Here is a 9,417-nt window from a genome sequence, read left to right on the forward strand (position 1 = left end):
TGAATGCTCAGAGAACATGAATGTTATTTGTCTCGGAATGTTCAGAGAACATTAAAAAGTAATGTTCTTATAACGTTTGGACGATTCTAAAATTACGTGTTTTAATGTAACTTTAGCACAATGAAATGGTTAAAAATCTGAAAATTTGAATGTTCAGCGAAAATCAATGTTGCTTGTCTCAGAATGTTTGAGAACATTCAAAAGTAACATTCTTACAACTTTTGGAAAATTCTAAAATGGAATGTTTTAATGTTATATTCGCACAATCAAATGATTTAGAAAACTGAATATTTGACTGTTCAGAGAACATAAATGTTAGTTGTCTCAGAATGTTCAGAGAACATTCAAAAGTAACATTCTCATATTGTTTGCAAAATTCTAAAATGGAATGTTACAATGTAACATTCACGTAATAAAATTGTTTATAAACTGAATATTTGAATGTTCAGAAAACATAAATGTTGCTTGTCTCGGAATGTTTGAGAACATTCAAAAGTAACATTCTTACAACTTTTGGAAAATTCTAAAATGGAATGTTTTAATGTAATATTCGCACAATCAAATGATTTAGAAAACTGAATATTTGACTGTTCAGAGAACATGTTACTTGTCTCGTAATGTCCAGAGAACATTAAAAAGTAATTTTCTTATAATGTTTGCAAAATTCTAAAATAGAATGTTACAACGTAACATTTGCATAATCAAATGGTTTAGAATCTGAACAATTGAATGTTCGGAGAACATTCAGAAATAATGTTTTAATAGTCCTGGGGGCAGTACATTACAAGTAATCAGATTACTTTTTCAAGTAACTATTAAAGTAACACATTATTTTAAAATGACTTCAAAATTAATTATCTGAGTTACTTTATTCAAAAAAGTAAAGTTACTTTGTTTCCCAATTTGTTTACCAAAGCTAGCCCAGCCCAGGTGACACAAAAGCAATGTAATGCATTACGTTCCATAAAAAGTAACTAAATTAATCAATTAGTTACTTTTTTATGCATTACTTTTTTTATAAAAGTAACTCTGTTTAGCAAAATGTTCTTAAAACGTATTTCCGTTAGCTGGGTAGTTAGTTTTTCAGATCTACGTGAGCGTTGGCGATAGTTTGCATATATCTGCGAGCTCAAGGCCCTGTTATAAAGTCATAAATTTCCAATCTAAAGCAGCTTATTCCTCGGTTGTGCTCCTTTAAAGGAGAAACACGCAGATTTCAGGTCACAGGTTAATTAAAAAGAACAGCTTGTTTCAAAAGGTTTACACAGTGCAGCTAAAGAGAGAAAGAGACCCTGCTGAAATGACTAGCTAAACTAGTTCAGTCAGCCTAAATAACAAGTATAATGCATGTTTCGAGACACTGGTCTACCTTCAAAAACAACCTGTTTTACCCGCTTGTGCCTGAAATACCCCAGCAGCGTCTATCTAAACCACTTAAAGTCCCATGAAATGGTTTGACCAGCTCAGGTTTCTTTCCTGTGTTGATGTATTTCCTATTGAAACAGGAACCAGGTTCCTTTTTTATAAATTACCCAATAGTCTTTAGTTTGTCACAGCCTCAAAACTACTCTTAGTGGACAAAAGCCAAGAAAACACTTTAAAAAGGAAATAAATATGAGCATTAGTGCAGTTGAACACACAGAGGAAACGTTTGCAGTGTTGCCAAGGCCGTGGCTATTTTAACAATGTTGCCATGTGTTGTTTTTCATGTCCACGGGTTTAAGCGACCCCAATAATGTGCTATTTATCCACTGGAATGCAAAATTTACCACAGGAACCCCACCAAAAACATGTTTTTTAACTCCCTGGGACGTGATTGGGTTAGTTTTGAGTAGCAATTGTGCAGGTTTTTTTGTGAAAATCTGGCAACCCTGATCATTTGCTATTTGCTATTGCTGATTACAGAGGCACATGGTGTTTATAATTTAGGATTAGGGCTGTTTTCATTCTAGAGGTTAATATATTGGTCAAAACTTTTAAAAATTTCAGTTTAAAAACAGTTGCTAAGGTGTTACATTGTGAGCAGAGCTGATTAGATTAGATTGCTCACAAATTGTAATCCGGTACTGATTTAAATTACATTGACATTGTAGTCAGTAACATAACCCATTACATTACACATTTTAGGTTATGTAATCAGACTACTTTTGGATTACTTTTGACCTAACTCGTTCATCAGAAAATATATTCTATTTGTTGTTATTAACAACAAATTTTATTATGTCAAGGTTTCCCAAACTGGTGTTTGTGGTGTTTAATGAAAAGCTAATAATTAATTAAATCTTAAAAAATATTTAATTAAAATAAATCATTTATAAATCATCAATCAAAATAAAAAAACTTGCTAAAAAAATGAAATATTTTATTTGTTTACCTGCATGTCATGTGACCATAGCCAACGTCAATGCAAATATGATATTTAATTATTAAAACATTTTTTTTTTAAATCTCAGGGGTACTTCAAGTAAATATATTTGGTAAAAAAGGATCAGTTGACAAAAAAGTTTTGCATTTTAATGTGTTTGAAAGACAAAAGTCTTCCAAAGACATAGAAAAGCATGGTTAAATAACCCACAGAGTGATAATTCAAATAAAAATCAGTGTGTTCATCTGTAGTGCAATTTTGAAACAATTCTTAACCCTCTGGGTATTGTTTATTTGGGAGTCACACTTGTGTTGTTCGTGGTCAAAAGTGACCGAAATGTAACTTTATTTTCAGTAAAATCAATGTAATATATTTTTGTTCCATAATCTTGTATTTTGAGAGAATTTCATGGTACTAAATAATAAAACTAAATTTATAGCACTTTTCAGACAATGTCTTTAAAATCTAATTTTTAAAGTCAGATTAGTGCCACCTGGTCGGAGTAAAAAAAAAGAAAACATCTGTAATTGCATGGTTTAGCCACTAGATTCCTATATGGCTCTATTAAAGGCTTATACATTTTCTAGTTGTTTTTAGACATAAAGACTAATTTTTATTAAGTTGTGGATTTGGATATACATTTAGACATTCTAAAAGACAACTTTTTGAATTGGTTTAGATTTTTTTGTTTAAAATTTTGGTTTGAAATGTCAGTTTTTGCATTCATTTTACTACAGTCAAACCTAAAGACAGAGAAAGACATTTTGTTACATAACATCAAAAATGTAACAGAAATGAACAGGAATGCTTTATCAGAGCTGCGAAGTGTGTCTATTTTGCACTCTTGATATCTTAGAGTGTCCCCCCTTCATTGCTGTGTACTCTTTTTCTGCATCATGAATGATTTGTGGATTGTACACAAAAAGATTTCTGTATTTTTGCGTATTTCCCATTAATTTCCAATGGCGTCAGTTTTTGACTGCGAACAACACAAGTGTGACTGTTTTTCTTACGACCATTTAGCTTTTTCGAATCAAGACCACAGATTTTTTGTGGTCACATAGTGACTGCCATAAATGTCATTGAGTTTCGTACCATTCTGATTAAGTAGCAATTTTTAAAAATTCAAAACTTTCAAAAAGTTCAAAATTTTCCCGTCTAAAATGACCGAATATCAGAGGGTTAAGCCTAAAATTATTTTTGTAAATTTTTATTTTCAGTAAAATCAATGTAATACATTTTTGTTCCATAATAGTTTTTCTTTTGTATTTTGAGGGAATTTCATGGTACTAAAAAATAAAAAATAAAAAACATTTTTTTCTAAGATTTTTATATTACTTTTCAATGACAATGCCTTTAAAATCCATTTTTTGAAGTCAGTGCCATCTGGTCGGAGAAAAAAAATAATAAAAACATCTGCAATTCTATGGTTTAGCCACTAGATTCCTATATGGCTCTCTATAAAAGGCTTATAAATTAGTTGTTTTAAGACATAAAGACCGATACAATTTTGGAATCTGATTACGTAATCCAGATTATATATAATCAGTTACTACCCAGCTCTGATTGTGAGTGTCTTTTTAGAATGTTGCTATGGAATGATGTTGTCGGAAGCTTTTTAGAATGTTGCTGTGGAGTTACTAATTTGTTTTGAGTGGTTTTAGAGCGTTGCAATGCAGACCAGAATTGAGAAGCACTGATCTAGTCTATGCATAGCTGAATATTTTAAGACCAATTTCCTGAAGGAAAAAAGGCTGTACAATAAAATTCATATATTTGTGGGAAAAAAGTCAACTTTTACAGTTAAGAGCAACTAAGAGCAACAAAACTAAAATTTGGATGCCATTTAAGACATGAATTCAAAACTGACACTATTTACTTTCGTAATACACTTTCCTGTTTGTCTAAAATTCCTTGATGCACATTACTCCTTTTTTTTTTTTTTTAAATGCTTGTTCTCATAATCTTTCAACAAATTATAACTTGCTCCCCCTCTAAACGACTTTCCTTTTCAGCTGACATCACAAATCCCTATTGCTTTTTGACCCCGCCCCCTCCAACGTGACTCAAAAGTTTCCTCTCTTGTTTCAATCAGAAATACGTCAGGTTATATAAGCAACTTGAGCCATGAATGACATTTAATGGTGACTTTAAGTTGGTCCAAACTAGTTTTTTTCTTTTTTTTCAGCAGGGTGTGAGAGAGAAAGAGGGCTTTGAGATGCTTCTGGAGTTTTCCATGGGAAATACAGTCATTGTCCCCTCAGGCCCGGGATTCTCCGTCCTCCGGTGTGAGTCAGCTGGGTTGTGTGGCATCAGTCCCTGTGTAATAAAAAGACTTTCATTACATAGTGCACTCTGGTGTCTCGCCCATCGCAGACAGGGTCACAAGCCACGGGCATCTTCATTAGACAAATGTCCCTTTCAAAATGTGTTGATCGATGCTCATAAGCAAGCATTGGAGCAGAGCCCAGATCAGAGGAAAGCCGCCGACAAACATTTAAAAAGACCTAATCAGCAATAATTACAGAAGATGAGCATGACGATACGACACTAGGTGTGTCTCTACCTCTGACTTGTCCTTGGCATAGCTGCTGCTTTTACAAACCTGCCTGCCTCGCTATTTATGTGCTAAAATAATGTAGCGCAATTTAGCCTCCCGTGTTCTAATGCCAAGATTGTTCTCGCTTATCAGCTTGATTTATTACTCTAATTTATACGCTCAGCTTGGCTCGGTGTTGAGGACAGCAGATCTGATTGGACATGAGTTTCCTAATGCGGCAGTGTGCTGTCTTAATGGCGAGTCTGTATAGAGTAGATGCCAGGCTGTTGATTGGAAACACTTTTAATAGCTGCAGAGACAGAGAAGACTCACTGAATGCACTCCGGTTTGGACAGCTACACAACTATTCGGTTTACGAAAATAACAAAGTAGTTCAGGGTGAGAAACTAACGAGGGCTTGTGGCAAAAATGTCACCAAAATGAACAAAATGCCCCACAAATTCAAAATAAAGAACCATTTTTGGTTCCCCGAAGAACCTTTCAGTGAACAGTTCCTAAAATAAACACTTTGAAGAACATTATAAATTTCTAAAGAACATTTTTCAACTTTAAAGAACCTTTTCTGCAATTGAAAGGTTCCATGGATGTTGAAGGTTCCTCCTACAACCATTGATGCCAATAAAGAACCTTTATTTTTAAGAGTGAAGTTGACCATTACACTTTCTCCAATGGTACTCTTAAAAAAAATAAAGGTGCTTCAGAAGGTTCTTCAAGCAATGCCATAGAAGAACCATTTTTCGTTCGAAAAAGAACCATTCAGTCAAAGGTTCTTTAAAGAACCATCTCTTTCTTACATTTTTATAATCTGATCAGATGTTAAACGTTCTTTATGGAACCATTTAGACAAAAAAGGTTCTTCTATGGCATTGTGAAACACCTCTGTTTTTAAGAGTATACTGCAGACCCTCCTACCTCCCAATAATAAGGCAGTTTCTGTAAACAACAAAGTGCAGATACAATTTTAAATATAGCTGCAAGCAGCAATTACTGGGGTTCAAGTGCTTTAGGGCATTTAAGCACATATGAAAAAAGACATTATGTACCAAGAGGTTTTTTTGCAAATACAGGTCGTAGAAATAATATGTTTTGGTCGCATAGGTATAGCCATTGTTATGTTTTCTTTTCCTTTCTAGTAGCGCCACCAATTGGCCAAGCGCTGTGATTTTTGTCTTGCTACCTCAGATTGAGTTCTTTCATAAGTGTTCTGAGTTTGGCTAAGATATCTCATTCTGTTCTGGAGTTATAGGCATTTTACTAAAAAAGACACCACTCTTTTCGAACTATTTGGCGTCCCTCTGCGACGGTGAATCAAAAGTTTGACTTTTTTTTTTTTTTTATAATTATTGATATTTGCTCTCCAGAGAATCTTTCTGCACCTGGTTTGGTTTCGATCAGGCAAAAAACCTATGACTAGTTCGCAAAAGTAGGTTTTGCAAAAAATCCGAAATACCCAAAAATTCTGCAGGCTCACAATTGTATCTTGTTACAATTGTAGGAGTTGTGAGCGATTTCAGACTTTTTGATCGCTGTACTATCCTCCCTCCAAGTTTTAAGTCTCTATGAGTTTGGTCTGTACGATCAGTTTTACTTTGGCTGATCCGTGATGTTTGAACCCCGAATATGGGGTTATAGAGATAGAGCGCATTTAGGCCACGCCCACAAAACAATCCAGCGCTTTCCATTGACTTTTGCGTTCGCGCCATATCATTATTACCGTAATTTATTCTTTGTATTGCGGGAAGTTGACTGACTTATAACAAAAAAACAGAACAATGTCTAAAAGCTGCTATGTGACAAGGTGTACAGTAAACAAGCTAAAAAAAGACACAACTACATTTTTATAAGCTGTCGACTTAAAAAAACGAGTGTTTAAGGACAAATATTTGTAGAAGTAAGGATATTTCATGTTGGGCCATTCAGTTGGATCATTTCTCCAACAAAAGGAAAAGGAGCACCAATCCTTTGACATGGTTAAATAATGATTGTTTACTGTTGCCGTTAAATTTCCCTTCAGCGGGCGTAGTTCTCAGAGTAATATGACTTGTTGCACTCTACTTTTGCGTCCTTAAAGGTCCACTGAAGTGCCTTGAAATACACAGCGTTATTCTATGTGGTGATGTAATTTTAACTGAAACCGGAACATATCGTGATTTTTGTTATAAGTCAGAAATGACAAGGAGGCAGTTTCTCGCAATACAAAATCAATTGGATTGGATTGTTCCGGTGGGCGTGGTTTTCAGATTATGACGCATGTTGCTCTGTCTCTATGTTCCTAGTATTTGCTTCTCATATTGAGATTCAAACCGAACTGAATACAAGTGGAAAGAGCTAAATACAGATGTTCTAGGATTGTGTTCGGATCGCTAAAAACACATTAATCACACTAAACGCATGCGATGTATCGTGACTCTCGAAGCACCGCCTACTCACCTGTCAATCAACCAGAGCGCTAAACAAGGGATTTCAAATTTACCGCTAACTTGTGCAGCGTCAACGGAAAATAACCGCCTGAATAAAACACTAGGATAAGCGCATTAATATACACACAAGACTTCAACATGAATGATATCAGATCATGTTAATAACATCTGAAGTTTACTTTACCCAGGTAAGCCATTAAATGCTCTATAGTTTGCTCGCAATTTTGATTAAAATTCAAATTTTTGACAGCGATGTGTTGCATCTGTGATCGAATCTTAAAGTCCCCCTGAAATCAAAATTAAAGTTTTTTTGGCTTTTAGTATGAATATATTAGCCTTAAGATTATCTATAAGCTAGTGTGCTTCAAAACAAAGACAAAATTCGCGTTTACAAGATGTGGGCATTCAAAACTTACTGTCTGGTCACTTCCGCCAATATAAATCAACGATTTTGACTATATCACCGTGCATTTCAGTTTCTCATCAAACGTTCTGTCCAATCAAATGCTCTCTAGAGTCCGTAGTGTCCCGCCCCTTACACAGAGACGCAATACACGGAGCAGATCATATGCACTGTTTTATCAAGAGTTTCATATTGAATCCGTGGGGTAATTTATTAGTCTGTGGCTGTCATAAGCTACAAATGCGGCTTTACCGAGCTTAACGGCTCTGGCCCAAGCAGATAAAAATGGAACGCTATTCAAAATAAGTGGGCGGGGCTGGGCGATATGTTTTTGTTTCAGTTAAAAGTACGTCACCACATAGAATAACGCTGCGTCTTTCAAGGCACTTCAGTGGACCTTTAACACCAGATGTAGGCCTAAAAAGACATCTGTGATTGTCATTTAGCATCTTTATCTTTAGCATATTTAAAAAATATATATATTTTATTATATGGTAGTGTTCTGAGTAGACACTATGTGGCTGCTTGGGTGTTATATTTTTAAGCAAATGAAAATATATGGGGTTTAGCATGAATCCCTTTTGAACAAAAACTTTTTTTTTTTTTTTGCATTTTTCTGTATGGTTCTTAAATAAGCTTCTTCTAGTTCCTGAAGTACATGTTATAAGATCCATTAATTTCTTGGTTGATTCTCCTAGACATATTGTTGTTTCGTTTTATTGTTTTTTAAATAATATTATTCTTAATATTTTTGGGGAAATATAGACCTTACATTGGATGAAACGATATAAAAATCTATATTTGGGTCAATGAGGTGACACCTAAAGTTTCTGTCAAATTTTTTTCAGTAAAAATTGGTTTAAATGCATAAAAATTCTGTTATTCAAAGTGTCATCATATCATGTGGTGCGACCGTCCAACCATAACTGCTATTTTGGAAACATCTTTGAAATGACTATTAATTTTTTTAAAGATTTATTTTCTACACTACTGGATTTCCAGAGTGTTTTGTAATCTTGTATAAAATTGCAAAGCATTTGTGTTTACAATTTCATAATAACATACAAACAAACTTTTTGTATCATCTGTCCGATGATGTCTATTTTATGAAATATCATGTGGTGCGACCATCAAGAAACTACCATTTTAGGACTTTTATATTTAAATCCATTCAAAGATAGGATGTTGCATCATAAACCAATTTACCAAAGACCCAAAGAAGCATCAAGCAAGTTTATAATTTGAAAAAAAAAAAAAAACTTTTTAATGACTGGTATCTAGTTGTCAGGTGGCATGACCTCAAAAAAAAAAAAAAAAAAAAAAAAAAAAAACGATGATTATTAAGTTATTTCTATGAGTATTTATCTTCATTATAAATTTCATAGTGACCTTTTGTTTAGGTGGCAAATTCTGTGCTTGTAGTTGAAATTATCATGTGGTGTCACTAAATATTATGTGGTGCGACTACTGCAGAGTGTTTTCTATCATAGATACATGTCCCAGATTGGCAGTTTTTGTACTTTTATATTCAATTAATTGGTTATATACATAATAAATGGTAATACTTTGTTTCTAAACACTTTAATTACAGAGAACTTCTAAAAACTGTTAAGCTTGCTAAGGAAATGAATTAATTAACATAAATCATGGTCGCACCACATTATATTTT

The sequence above is a fragment of the Garra rufa genome, chromosome 10 (assembly GCF_049309525.1).
Source record: "Garra rufa chromosome 10, GarRuf1.0, whole genome shotgun sequence".
Classification (NCBI taxonomy): domain Eukaryota; kingdom Metazoa; phylum Chordata; class Actinopteri; order Cypriniformes; family Cyprinidae; genus Garra; species Garra rufa.